Genomic DNA, 13952 nt, shown 5'->3' on the forward strand with positions numbered 1-13952 from the left:
TTCCAGATATTTCCAAGCATGAAGAGGAAAGAGAAATGGAAGAGATCATAGAGAAGTATATACATGGATACCATCGGTTCACTACTGTCCGCTCCCAGGTCTAATAGAACCAAGAGGACTGATGGCCGAAAAATAATGGCACCTTATTAATGGCCGTACAGATAACACTTTGATTAAAATAATCTGCAATTCCTGGAATTAAAGACTTCAAAAGAACTTTTTAAAGTTTTATCAGTCAATGCAAGTACCCTATATGGCGGCATACAACGTGTACATCTGTATGATGCTTCCTTAACGGGGCTGTCTCTTGCAAGATATTTATGGCGTATTTCTGGGATATGCCATTAATGTCTGATAGATGTGGATCCCAGCTCTGGGATCCACACCTATCTCCAGAATGGGGGGCCATCGATCCCCATTCTGTCTGCCATCACCAATGAGTCGTGCTACTTCATTGCAGTAGGGTTTCTGAACACACACAAATACTTTCGATCCCCATATCTATCAGACATTTATAGATGCAAAGGTAGGAAGGGAGAAAGGTTGGTGCTTTTATTTTCCAAAGAACCATCTGCTGGATGAAGCAGCACTTGCAGAACGACCCGCCACATACAATAGCAGCCCTAGCACATGCTGCAAACACGTTTTCTCCAATGTGCCGAGCGTCTGTAGAGAAAATCACTTTCAGCACAAGACTTCATTCACTATAAGTTCATGCTCAAAACTTATAACTCTACTCTCCATTTGGCTAAACAAGTCTACTTTACCACCCTCATCACATCTCTAGCCAATAATCCAAAACAACTTTTTGAAACCTTTCACTCCCTCCTGAGCCCCAAAGTCCAGAGACCCCCATCACCAACCTCAGTGCTAATGATCTGGCCACATATTTCCTACAAAAAATCAATTACATCTGTCAAGACATTTTTGCACAATCCCCTCAGAGCCTGGATCCCCCTTCCCACCCGCACCTCAAGTTCTCTTTCCGTCTTCGAGCCTTTCACGGAAGAAGAAGAGACCAGGCTCCTCACTTCTTCTCACCCTACAACCTGCACCAGTGACCCTATTCCCTCACATCTCCTTTAGTCTCTCACGCTAGCTGTCACTCCCGACTTAAACAAAAATATTTAACCTCTCTCTTTCTTCGAGTATCTTCCCTCTTCTTTTAAATATTCCATCATAACCCCTTTTCTTAAAAAAGCCATCCCTGGACCAGAACTACGCTGCTAACTACAGACCGCTCTCCAATCTTGCCTTTATCTACAAACGCCAGGAATGCTTGGTTCACTCCCGTCTCATACGGTATCTCTCAGGCCTATCACGTGCCCTCCGTTCTACAAATGATCTAAGACTAACATTCTCCTTAATCCGGTCCTCTGTCTCCATGACTTCTCTTGTGCTGTGCCAGTCTACTGGAATACGCTACCCCAAACGATACGACTAATATGTAGCCCCCATGTTTTTAAGCCTGATTTAAAAACACATCTGTTTAGGCAGGACTATCACCTCAACTCACTAACCTAACTCTCCCCTGTTCCCTCCCAAATGTTAATCATAATCTGCTCCTTCCTACTCATCTGTCTCCACATCCTCCCTGCCCCCAATAGCCCACGGTAACTGCACTTAGACAGATCCTGGCTGATGACTGGATCATGGGTGTTTTGTCAGTACATGTCCCCACTTAATTGTAAAGTGCTGTGGAATATGTTGGCGCTATAGAAATAAAAATGATTATTATTTTTGTTTGATATGGGCAACCAATCAAGTTTTCCCATACACCAGTTTTTGATGATTTCCCCTTTCAAAACGCCTGTATTCTGCTGTTGGCACCATAACATTCTCTATATATTGGTCTGGCACTACTATACACTGTCTGCGAAGTGCAGATAAGATACGTAATAGTGTCTCACACCCTGCATCTGACCTGACCTCATTACATGCTAATTTGTAGGAAAACCCTATACTCATAAGAAAGGAATCTGCTCCTGTGTGTGACCTCACTGATCCCTGACCCGAATATTTCTGTAGTGTCATATCTTTGTAGGTCAGAAGCCTCAATAGCTCCTTTCTATCTGTCTGATATAATTACTTGTAGTCGCTGTTCTGGAATATCCTCTCTTAGACCTCACAAGCAGCTTTTCCTGTTAGTCCTCTTGGAAATGTAGCAATAAAAATAGTTTTATTGGATTTGTAAATGAGGGGACCTTGGTGCTGTCAGGGTCTCAGTGCACCATATGTTGATTGACAGCTCTCGCTTTGGAGCCCTACACACACTGACCCTGGCTGCAGACAGGATCACACGCCGACAGAACGATGAGTGCATGGCCACATTGTGTGAGAGTGCGCTTGGCCCCTGAAGTCAGAACAGGCGCCTTTTCATCTCTCTCCCCTGTCAGCATCAGCCACCCACTGCTGTGTACTCCTGTGTGCAGCGAGCGGCCGCTGCAGATGAGAAAAAGGGATCAGAGCGCACTGTCACTGTGTGCTCTCTGCTCCTGCAGTGTCAGTGTGTGCACGGCTGGGGATATAACATGTCAATCAACATAAAGGGAGGTGTGAAGGATTGTGATTGACTAAACTGAGCCGTTTTCCAAGGGTGCACTAATGACCCCTCAATTTCAGGTAAAAAAAAGTAGTGAAATCTTTACTGCAGGTGTATGATTTTGACAGCAGATGTCCCCTTTATGAATGTATAAGTGGGATAATTTGGGAGTGACAGACTCCCGTTAAAGTGATCTACATTCATTTTCTCACTTTAGCATAAAGGCATATTTATCAACATGACTATTGGGAAAATAAGGATACTGAAGTTCCACTCCAATATACAACCCACTCAGAAATGTCCAATTTTGGGTGGGGTTCAGGCAAGTGCCACCCCTTTATGGCATAGGATATTCAAAAATTTGCCAAGAATATTTCAGAATAATCACAACAGTCCCGACAAAGTTGGAATTGTTGTCAACTATACGAATGAGCCCCAACGTTGATTTGCCATGTGATATGGATATAGACTTATAATGGGACACTGGTCACTTACCCCGACCACTGAGATCTGATGCCAAATCCATGGGTGTGGTGTCTGTCTGCTGTCCGGTCTGTGACATGGGGGCCATAGCGTACCTCATGTACCCTGTTGTGAATTTTGTGGTCAAGCTCCCTCCTGTGGTCATGAGTGGTACTTCAGCTGGTTCTGTCTATGAGCTTCCTCTGGTGGATGTGAGTGGGGCTGCGGCTTCTGAGTTTCCTTCCTCAGGTGACGAGGTTAAGTCGTTAGGTGCTGCTCTATTTAACTCCACCTAGTTCTTTGTTCCTGGCCTCCAGTAAATGTTCCAGTATTGGTCTTGCTTTCTCCTGGATCGTTCTTGTGGCCTGTCTGCCCTGCATGAGCTAAGTTTTGCTTGTGTTACTTTTGGTTGCTATATTTTCTGTCCAGCTTGCTATATTGTTTTTTCTTGCTTGCTGGAAGCTCTGAGACGCAGAGGGAGCACCTCCGTACCGTTAGTCGGTGCGGAGGGTCTTTTTGCCCCTCTGCGTGGTTGTTTGTAGGTTTTTGTGCTGACCGCAAAGCTATCTTTCCTATCCTCGGTCTGTTCAGTAAGTCGGGCCTCACTTTGCTAAAATCTATTTCATCTCTGTGTTTGTATTTTCATCTTAACTCACAGTCATTATATGTGGGGGGCTGCCTTTTCCTTTGGGGAATTTCTCTGAGGCAAGGTAGGCTTATTTTTCTATCTTCAGGGCTAGCTAGTTTCTCAGGCTGTGCCGAGTTGCATAGGGAGCGTTAGGCGCAATCCACGGCTACCTCTAGTGTGGTATGATAGGATTAGGGATTGCGGTCAGCAGAGTTCCCACGTCTCAGAGCTCGTCCTATGTTAGTAACTATCAGGTCACTTGTGTGCTCTTAACCACTAGGTCCATTGTGGTTCTGAATCACCTGTTCATAACAGTACTGGAGGCCCAAAGTACTAATGCTTCTCAATAGAGGGAAAAGAGAAGTTCTGAGACCATTTTTTTTTCTCTGTGCTGTGTTTTGTTTTTCTTTTCCCCTAGACATTTGGGTGGTTCAGGACACAGGTGTAGTGATGGACATTAAAGATCTGTCTTCTTGTGTGGATCATCTCACTGCAAGAGTACAAAATATTCAAGACTTTGTGGTTCAGAATTCTATGTTAGAGCCAAGAATTCCTATTCCTGATTTGTTTTCTGGAGATAGAGCTATGTTTCTGAGTTTTAAGAATAATTGTAAACTGTTTCTGGCTTTGAAACCCCGCTCCTCTGGTGACCCAGTTCAACAAGTTAAGATAATTATTTCTTTATTACGTGGCGACCCTCAAGACTGGGCATTTTCCCTTGCGCCAGGAGATCCTGCATTATGTAATATTGATGCATTTTTTCTGGCGCTCGGATTGCTGTATGATGAACCTAATTTAGTGGATCAGGCAGAGAAAAATTTGCTGGCTCTGTCTCAGGGTCAGGATGAGGTAGAGATATATTGTCAGAAGTTTAGGAAGGTGTCTGTGCTCACTCAATGGAATGAATGTGCGCTGGCAGCAATTTTCAGAAAAGGTCTCTCTGAAGCCCTTAAGGATGTCATGGTGGGATTTCCTATGCCTGCTGGTCTGAATGAGTCTATGTCTTCGGCCATTCAGATCGGTCGACGCTTGCGTGAGCGTAAAACTGTGCACCATTTGGCGGTATTATCTGAGCATGCTGAGCATGGACCTGAGCCTATGCAGTGCGATAGGACTTTGACCAGAGCTGAACGGCAAGAACACAGACGTCAGAATGGGCTGTGTTTTTACTGTGGTGATTCCACTCATGCTATCTCCGATTGTCCTAAGCGCACTAAGCGGTTCGCTAGGTCTGCCACCATTGGTACGGTACAGTTGAAATTTCTTTTGTCCGTTACTTTGATCTGCTCTTTGTCATCCTATTCTGTCATGGCATTTGTGGATTCAGGCGCTGCCCTGAATTTGATGGACTTGGAGTATGCTAGGCGCTGTGGGTTTTTCTTGGAGCCCTTGCAGTATCCTATTCCATTGAGAGGAATTGATGCTACGCCTTTGGCCAAGAATAAGCCTCAGTACTGGACCCAGCTGACCATGTCCATGGCTCCTGCGCATCAGGAGGATATTCGCTTTTTGGTGTTGCATAATCTGCATGATGTGGTCGTGTTGGGGTTGCCATGGCCTGGTAGTAAGTTTCCTAAAGGTCGACTGTTTAATTTGTCTGTGCCTGAACACACCGCTATGCGGAGTTACGTAAAGGAATCCTTGGAGAAGGGTCATATTCGCCCGTCATCGTCGCCATTAGGAGCAGGGTTCTTTTTTGTGGCCAAGAAGGATGGTTCGCTGAGACCTTGTATTGATTACCGCCTTCTAAATAAAATCACGGTCAAATTTCAGTACCCCTTGCCGCTGCTGTCTGATTTGTTTGCTCGGATTAAGGGGGCTAGTTGATTCACCAAGATAGATCTTCATGGTGCGTATAATCTTGTGCGTATTAAACAGGGCGATGAATGGAAAACAGCATTTAATACGCCCGAGGGCCATTTTGAGTACCTGGTTATGCCATTCGGGCTTTCTAATGCTCCATCAGTGTTTCAGTCCTTTATGCATGACATCTTCCGAGAGTACCTGGATAAATTCCTGATTGAATACTTGGATGATATTTTGGTCTTCTCGGATGATTGGGAGTCTCACGTGAAGCAGGTCAGAATGGTGTTCCAGGTTCTGCGTGCGAATTCTTTGTTTGTGAAGGGGTCAAAGTGTCTCTTTGGTGTTCAGAAGGTTTCATTTTTGGGGTTCATTTTTTCCCCTTCTACTATCGAGATGGACCCTGTTAAAGTTCAGGCCATTTATGATTGTCTCAGCCGACATCTCTGAAGAGTCTGCAAAAGTTCCTGGGCTTTGCTAATTTTTATCGTCGCTTCATCAATAATTTTTCTAGTATTGCTAAACCGTTGACTGAGTTAACCAAAAAGGGTGCTGATGTGGTCAATTGGTCTTCTGCTGCTGTGGAAGCTTTTCAAGAGTTGAAGCGTCGTTTTTCTTCTGCCCCTGTGTTGTGCCAACCAGATGTTTCGCTCCCGTTCCAGGTTGAGGTTGATGCTTCTGAGATTGGAGCAGGGGCTGTTTTGTCGCAAGGAAGTTCTGATGGCTCGGTGATGAAACCATGCGCCTTCTTTTCCAGGAAGTTTTCGCCTGCTGAGCGTAATTATGATGTTGGCAATCGAGAGTTGTTGGCCATGAAGTGGGCATTCGAGGAGTGGCGTCATTGGCTTGAAGGAGCTAAGCATCGCGTGGTGGTCTTGACTGATCACAAGAACTTGACTTATCTCGAGTCTGCCAAACGGTTGAATCCTAGACAGGCTCGTTGGTCGCTGTTTTTCTCCCGTTTTGACTTTGTGGTTTCGTACCTTCCGAGCTCTAAAAATGTGAAGGCAGATGCCCTGTCTAGGAGTTTTGTGCCCGACTCTCCGGGTTTGTCTGAACCGGCGGGTATTCTCAAAGAGGGGGTAATTTTGTCTGCCATCTCCCCTGATTTGCGGCGGGTGCTGCAAAAATTTCAGGCTAATAGACCTGACCGTTGCCCAGCGGAGAAACTGTTTGTCCCTGATAAATGGACGAGTAGAGTTATCTCTGAGGTTCATTGTTCGGTGTTGGCTGGTCATCCTGGAATCTTTGGTACCAGAGATTTGGTGGCTAGATCCTTTTGGTGGCCGTCTCTGTCGCGGGATGTGCGTTCGTTTGTGCAGTCCTGTGGGATTTGTGCTCGGGCTAAGCCCTGCTGTTCTCGTGCCAGTGGGTTGCTTTTGCCCTTGCCAGTCCCGAAGAGGCCCTGGACACATATCTCTATGGATTTTATTTCGGATCTCCCCGTCTCTCAAAAAATGTCGGTCATTTGGGTTGTTTGTGATCGCTTCTCTAAGATGGTCCATTTGGTACCCTTGTCTAAATTGCCTTCCTCCTCTGATTTGGTGCCATTGTTCTTTCAGCATGTGGTTCGTTTACATGGCATTCCGGAGAACATCGTTTCTGACAGAGGTTCCCAGTTTGTTTCGAGGTTTTGGCGAGCCTTTTGTGCTAGGATGGGCATTGATTTGTCTTTTTCCTCGGCTTTCCATCCTCAGACAAATGGCCAGACTGAACGAACCAATCAGACCTTGGAAACATATCTGAGATGTTTTGTTTCTGCCGATCAGGATGATTGGGTGTCCTTTTTGCCTTTGGCTGAGTTCGCCCTTAATAATCGGGCCAGCTCGGCTACTTTGGTTTTGCCGTTTTTCTGCAATTCTGGTTTCCATCCTCGTTTCTCTTCAGGGCAGGTTGAGTCTTCTGACTGTCCTGGTGTGGATACTGTGGTGGATAGGTTGCAGCAGATTTGGACTCATGTGGTGGACAATTTGACATTGTCTCAGGAGAAGGCTCAACGTTTCGCTAACCGCAGGCGCTGTGTGGGTCCCCGACTTCGTGTTGGGGATTTGGTTTGGTTGTCATCTCATTATATTCCTATGAAAGTTTCCTCTCCTAAGTTTAAGCCTCGTTTCATTGGTCCGTATAGGATTTCTGAGGTTCTTAATCCTGTCTTTTCGTTTGACCCTTCTAGCTTCTTTTTCCATCCATAACGTATTCCATAGGTCATTGTTGCGGAGATACGTGGCATCTGTGGTTCCATCCGTTGATCCTCCTGCCCCGGTTTTGGTTGAGGGGGAGTTGGAGTATATAGTGGAGAAGATTTTGGATTCTCGTATTTCGAGACGGAAACTCCAGTACCTGGTTAAGTGGAAGGGTTATGGTCAGGAAGATAATTCCTGGGTCTTTGCCTCTGATGTTCATGCTGCCGATCTGGTTCGTGCCTTTCATTTGGCTCATCCTGGTCGGCCTGGGGGCTCTGGTGAGGGTTCGGTGACCCCTCCTCAAGGAAGGGGTACTGTTGTGAATTCTGTGGTCAAGCTCCCTCCTGTGGTCATGAGTGGTACTTCGGCTGGTTCTGTCTATGAGCTTCCTCTGGTGGATGTGAGTGGGGCTGCGGCTTCTGAGTTTCCTTCCTCAGGTGACGAGGTTAAGTCGTTAGGTGCTGCTCTATTTAACTCCATTTAACTCCACCTAGTTCTTTGTTCCTGGCCTCCAGTCAATGTTCCAGTATTGGTCTTGCTTTCTCCTGGATCGTTCTTGTGGCCTGTCTGCCCTGCATGAGCTAAGTTTTGCTTGTGTTACTTTTGGTTGCTATATTTTCTGTCCAGCTTGCTATATTGTTTTTTCTTGCTTGCTGGAAGCTCTGAGACGCAGAGGGAGCACCTCCGTACCGTTAGTCGGTGCGGAGGGTCTTTTTGCCCCTCTGCGTGGTTGTTTGTAGGTTTTTGTGCTGACCGCAAAGCTATCTTTCCTATCCTCGGTCTGTTCAGTAAGTCGGGCCTCACTTTGCTAAAATCTATTTCATCTCTGTGTTTGTATTTTCATCTTAACTCTCAGTCATTATATGTGGGGGGCTGCCTTTTCCTTTGGGGAATTTCTCTGAGGCAAGGTAGGCTTATTTTTCTATCTTCAGGGCTAGCTAGTTTCTCAGGCTGTGCCGAGTTGCATAGGGAGCGTTAGGCGCAATCCACGGCTACCTCTAGTGTGGTATGATAGGATTAGGGATTGCGGTCAGCAGAGTTCCCACGTCTCAGAGCTCGTCCTATGTTAGTAACTATCAGGTCACTTGTGTGCTCTTAACCACTAGGTCCATTGTGGTTCTGAATCACCTGTTCATAACAGTACCCATGAGAAAATCAAGGAAGGTTAAGTCACATGACATGTGTACTCCGGTTTCCTCCCACATTCTAAAGACATACTGATAGGGAATTTAGATTGTGAGCCCCAACGGGGACAGTGATGATGTGTGCAACCTGTAAAGCGCTGCGGAATATGTTAGCGCTATATAAAAATAAAGATTATTATTATTATTATTATGACATAACATGGAGCTGTTCTTCCCCAACCTGGCCATACGCCTGAGACCTCTTTCTCTTCCGATTGCCTTATACATATGAACACTCGGCTCGGCTGAGCGTTCATGTGATTTCAATGGTGAAGATAAGAGGAAGCGCCTACCAGACACCTCTTCATTTTCCCAACATGAGTTGTTGGAGAAGACTTGAGATGCCCTCAGCCGATCCCACCGCCGAAATTCATCCAATGTGTTATGCGACGGACATATGTCCGTTCCAGGGCAGCTTCACAAAATTAAAATTACTTTTTTAGAAGGGGACAATATTGGAGTTTGCAGGATTTTAAAGGATTTTGCATTCATTGCTTTATATGGGAACGGAAGCAACATATGGTTGGGTCTGAGAGGTTGTGACTTGTTGTAGCTCATCATTTTAGATAATTCACTATATTATAATTTTGAGTATTATTCCCCTTTAACTTGACTGCTGTATGTATCCTTGCTGTTGGGTGAATATCCTTGGAAAACAACAACATAACCCCAATTCCTCAGCCGTCCTTGAGGTTGTCTCCTAGTGACGTCTTTGCTGCAGATACATCTCGAGACTGTTGATAAATCAGTGTAATCACAGGACACACTCAAGTCTCCGATCGCTGATCTTTATAAATATAGATTATCACCAAAAACTAAATAGTCCCCTGTAATTGTGCCTCCTATATGGGTGATGTGGAGCGGAATATTGTACTACAAGCCACGGGACTGATTATTATTGTTATTCCTTACTACTGATAGCTGCGAGAAGAATGCAAAATGTAAATGTCAGACCAAGGTGGCTATCTACAAAGCGCGAAAAGAATAGCAAATATTTAAATGTGCACCCCGATTCCTTTTTGTTGTCATATTTTTCCATTCAGATACAAATGTCTGGAGTTTGTTTTCCCATCTGATCTTTCCATACTGATTTGGTCTATTTCCCACCATTGTCTGTTAATAACATAGTGTCTCTAGAGACCAGCTAAAGGCCCCTTCACATTTAGCGACGCTGCAGCGATACCGACAACGATCCGAATCGCTGCAGCGTCGCTGTTTGGTCGCTGGAGAGCTGTCACACAGACCGCTCTCCAGCGACCAACGATGCCGGTAACCAGGGTAAACATCGGGTAACTAAGCGCAGGGCCGCGCTTAGTAACCCGATGTTTACCCTGGTTACCATCCTAAAAGTAAAAAAAAACAAACACTAGATACTTACCTACAGCCGTCTGTCCTCCAGCGCTGCGTTCTGCTTCTCTGCTCTCCTCCTGTACTGTCTGGGAGCCGGAAAGCAGAGCGGTGACGTCACCGCTCTGCTTTCCGGCTCACAGACAGTACAGGAGGAGAGCAGAGCACAGCGCTGGAGGACGGACGGCTGTAGGTAAGTATCTAGTGTTTGTTTTTTTTTACTTTTAGCATGGTAACCAGGGTAAACATCGGGTTACTAAGCGCGGCCCTGCGCTTAGTTACCCGATGTTTACCCTGGTTACCAGTGAAGACATCGCTGGATCGGTGTCACACACGCCGATCCAGCGATGTCTCCAGGGAGTCCAGCGACGAAATAAAGTTCTGGACTTTCTTCAGCGACCAACGATCTCCCAGCAGGGGCCTGATCGTTAGTCGCTGTCACACATAACGATTTCATTAACGATATCGTTGCTACGTCACAAATAGCAACGATATCGTTAACAATATCGTTATGTGTGAAGGTACCTTAAGACTTTGCTGCCATCTCCCTACTGGTCCCATGGCAGTCGTCCTGTCTGCATTTATGGGTAAATATGCTGTAGTTTTAAAATACTGTATATCATCTCGGAGCTGTAACGAAGGTTTCTCAGTCCTAGCAGAAATCTCTGAATGTATCCTCATTAATGTCATAAAGAGAAATTAAAATCCATAAGACATCTCTGGAGAGGGGACTGTTATGAACAGGTAATTCAGAACCACAATGGACATAGAAGTTCAGAGCACACAAAGTGACCTGACAAATACCAAAAACAAAGGACGAGCTCTGAGACGTGGGAACTCTGCTGACCGCAATCCCTAATCCTATCACACCACACTAGAGGTAGCCGTGGATTGCGCCTAACGCTCCCTATGCAACTCGGCACAGCCTGAGAAACTAACTAGCCCTGAAGATAGAAAAATAAGCCTACCTTGCCTCAGAGAAATTCCCCAAAGGAAAAGGCAGCCCCCCACATATAATGACTGTGAGTAAGATGAAAATACAAACACAGAGATGAAAAATAGATTTAGCAAAGTGAGGCCCGACTTACTGAATAGACCGAGGATAGGAAAGATAGCTTTGCGGTCAACACAAAAACCTACAAACAACCACGCAGAGGGGCAAAAAGACCCTCCGCACCGACTAACGGTACGGAGGTGCTCCCTCTGCGTCTCAGAGCTTCCAGCAAGCAAGAAAAACCAATATAGCAAGCTGGACAGAAAAAATAGCAAACAAAAATAACACAAGCAGAACTTAGCTTATGCAGGATAGAAGGCCACAGGAACGATCCAGGAGGAAGCAAAACCAATACTAGAACATTGACTGGAGGCCAGGATCAAAGCACCAGGTGGAGTTAAATAGAGCAGCACCTAACGACTTAACCTCGTCACCTGAGGAAGGAAACTCAGAAGCCGTAGTAGCACTCTCATCCACCGGAGGAAGCTTGGCCACAGAATTCACAACAGGGGACATATCACCCTCACATTGAACATATTAGATTAATTACAGCTAGGTAAGAGAGAAAGTAATATTAATTAGGGAAGTGAGAAAGAACTGATACTTCAACCTCCATTGAATCGGGGGCCTACTGCAGTGACCAGGTAATTGTAATAGGATATCTACTCTGGGAGCTATAACCACAGCTGGATTTCATTTATTCAGAGGCATAGAAGTGAAGGGGTTTCCTCTGTTCAAATGATTTTTCTGTGACGTTTTGCAGTTAGTGTTCAGTGATGAATATTGGGGTTTGCATCAATCCGATATTTATGGGAGATATATTTTTGGAGTTGTAACAAAGGGCTGAACATAACGCATTCACTCACATCACTGAAAGGCCTGCAGAACTCCAACTTAATAGCGGTCCAATGGATGGTGCTATTCATGCCATGTTTCATCCGTATAGACAGGTAAAATCACGATAAGAAACATGACTACAATATTTTATGCTTGGGACTTTCATGGGGAAAGGTGTCTTGTAAATTAGGATCTCATAAAATTCTAAAAGACCTAGCAAATCCCACAACTAATCCCCATATGAGCTCCCTAAGGGGAGGCACATGGGCGTAACCTTGAGCTAATAAAAATGAGTTTTTGTGTCTGTCTTGGTTCATTCTGGGAGACATAGTTCATACCATATGCTCACTGTGAGTTTCCCAATACCCGGCCTAATAGTGGAATCAGTTGCAGCCTCAACCATCACTTGTCAGTCAATTGTGTAATTGCCCTGACAATGGGAGGCTGCGAAGAATATTATTATTAGATGAGGGACAATATTACAGGAATGGTGGCCAATATGATGGACATTATTACAGAACGGGGGACATTAGTGTGGCGCCCCAGGGTCCTGGTCATCGCAGTGGTATTGCTTTCCTCTCGGGGAGAGTGATGCTACGTTTGGAGGCAATGAAGAATAACTGTATCCAGGTAACACAATGCATGCAACATGTTCACACTCCAGACCAGAAGGGGCAGCTCTAAGCCTGTTTAAGGTGAACTCCCCTATGAGAACATCCTGATCTGGAGGGAAAGAGGTCAGTTCCTGTCAGAGAGACAGAGGGAAAGGAAGGAGAGGAGCCCTGTGGCCTAAAGTGCTGCAGCTCCTAGGAAACAGACGGATAGAAAGCTGAACAGATTGCAGAGAGTGTGAAGGAAGTCGAAGGAAAGGATACCAGAAGGGAACCAGCCCTGTGAAGGTTGCCTCCTTCTGAGGTGCAAAATCCCGGTACCCTGAACACCGAGGGAGTAACGACCTTTATGCCTTACTCCAGAGACCGGCAGGACAGCTAATTGCAAGTTACCTGTCCGCCCTACACCCAGGTGGCAACCTATGGAGGCCGGGGCATGCTAGAGTCCCTATAAACAGCCTCAAGCCACCAGTCATATGGGTTTGTCCTATCCTATATGGGGAACAGAGAGAGAGACATTACATCTGTGAGGACCTTATGTGAAGCCATAGTGACTACACCACTACAGCGCAAGGGAAGGCTACTGATTTCCACCTGGACAAAGGGAACTCTGGACTTGCCTCCAAACCGGCCAGACTCTGCCTACCCTGTGGTCTGGTGCACTGGACTGTGGATGCTGAAGTCTTCAGTAAAGGTAAAGAGACAGCAACCTTGTGTCCTCGTTCTTCTCTGCGCCTCTCACCATCCACCATCTACACACCGGGAAGCCCTGGAGACATACTTCACCTGTGGGAAGGTATACCATCTAGCTGCCATAACATCACCCCAGCGGACCCCTTAAAGCAGCGTCGGTCATCCTGACCGAATACCACAGGTGGCGTCACGAACATTTCCCCTTTAAAGACCTTTCCCTTTTACACAGACGTCCCAGGGCCACGACCCGGGTCAGCTACCGGACATCCCCCTGTGAACCGAAGGACCCGGTACCGAGTACCCCACAGCCCCATGGGGGCGATCCATTATAATGGGGGCCTGTACATCTGACCATCATGCTTTTAGGGCTCAGGTCCAAATTTTGAATTGGGTCCCATATTACTCTTATTACACCCCTGGGAGGGCTCCAAGGCTTCATAATGAGGAGATCTCACATTATTCTAATCTAAAGCACTGCATGTCAGTGTGCTCTATTATATATGCAGGAACCCCCCCAATAGTCCAATAGATTATCTCAGTAAAGTGAAAAGTCCTAGATATGTGTACAAGTTGTTCTTGTTCTCTAGTCCTCTAGTTGAGTCACCGTCGCTTCCTCCTTCATAGTCAGGACAAAGAGCATGATGTGATTCCCTCTCTGCCATAACAGT

The sequence above is a fragment of the Ranitomeya imitator genome, chromosome 4, assembly GCF_032444005.1.
Source record: "Ranitomeya imitator isolate aRanImi1 chromosome 4, aRanImi1.pri, whole genome shotgun sequence".
NCBI classification, from domain to species: domain Eukaryota; kingdom Metazoa; phylum Chordata; class Amphibia; order Anura; family Dendrobatidae; genus Ranitomeya; species Ranitomeya imitator.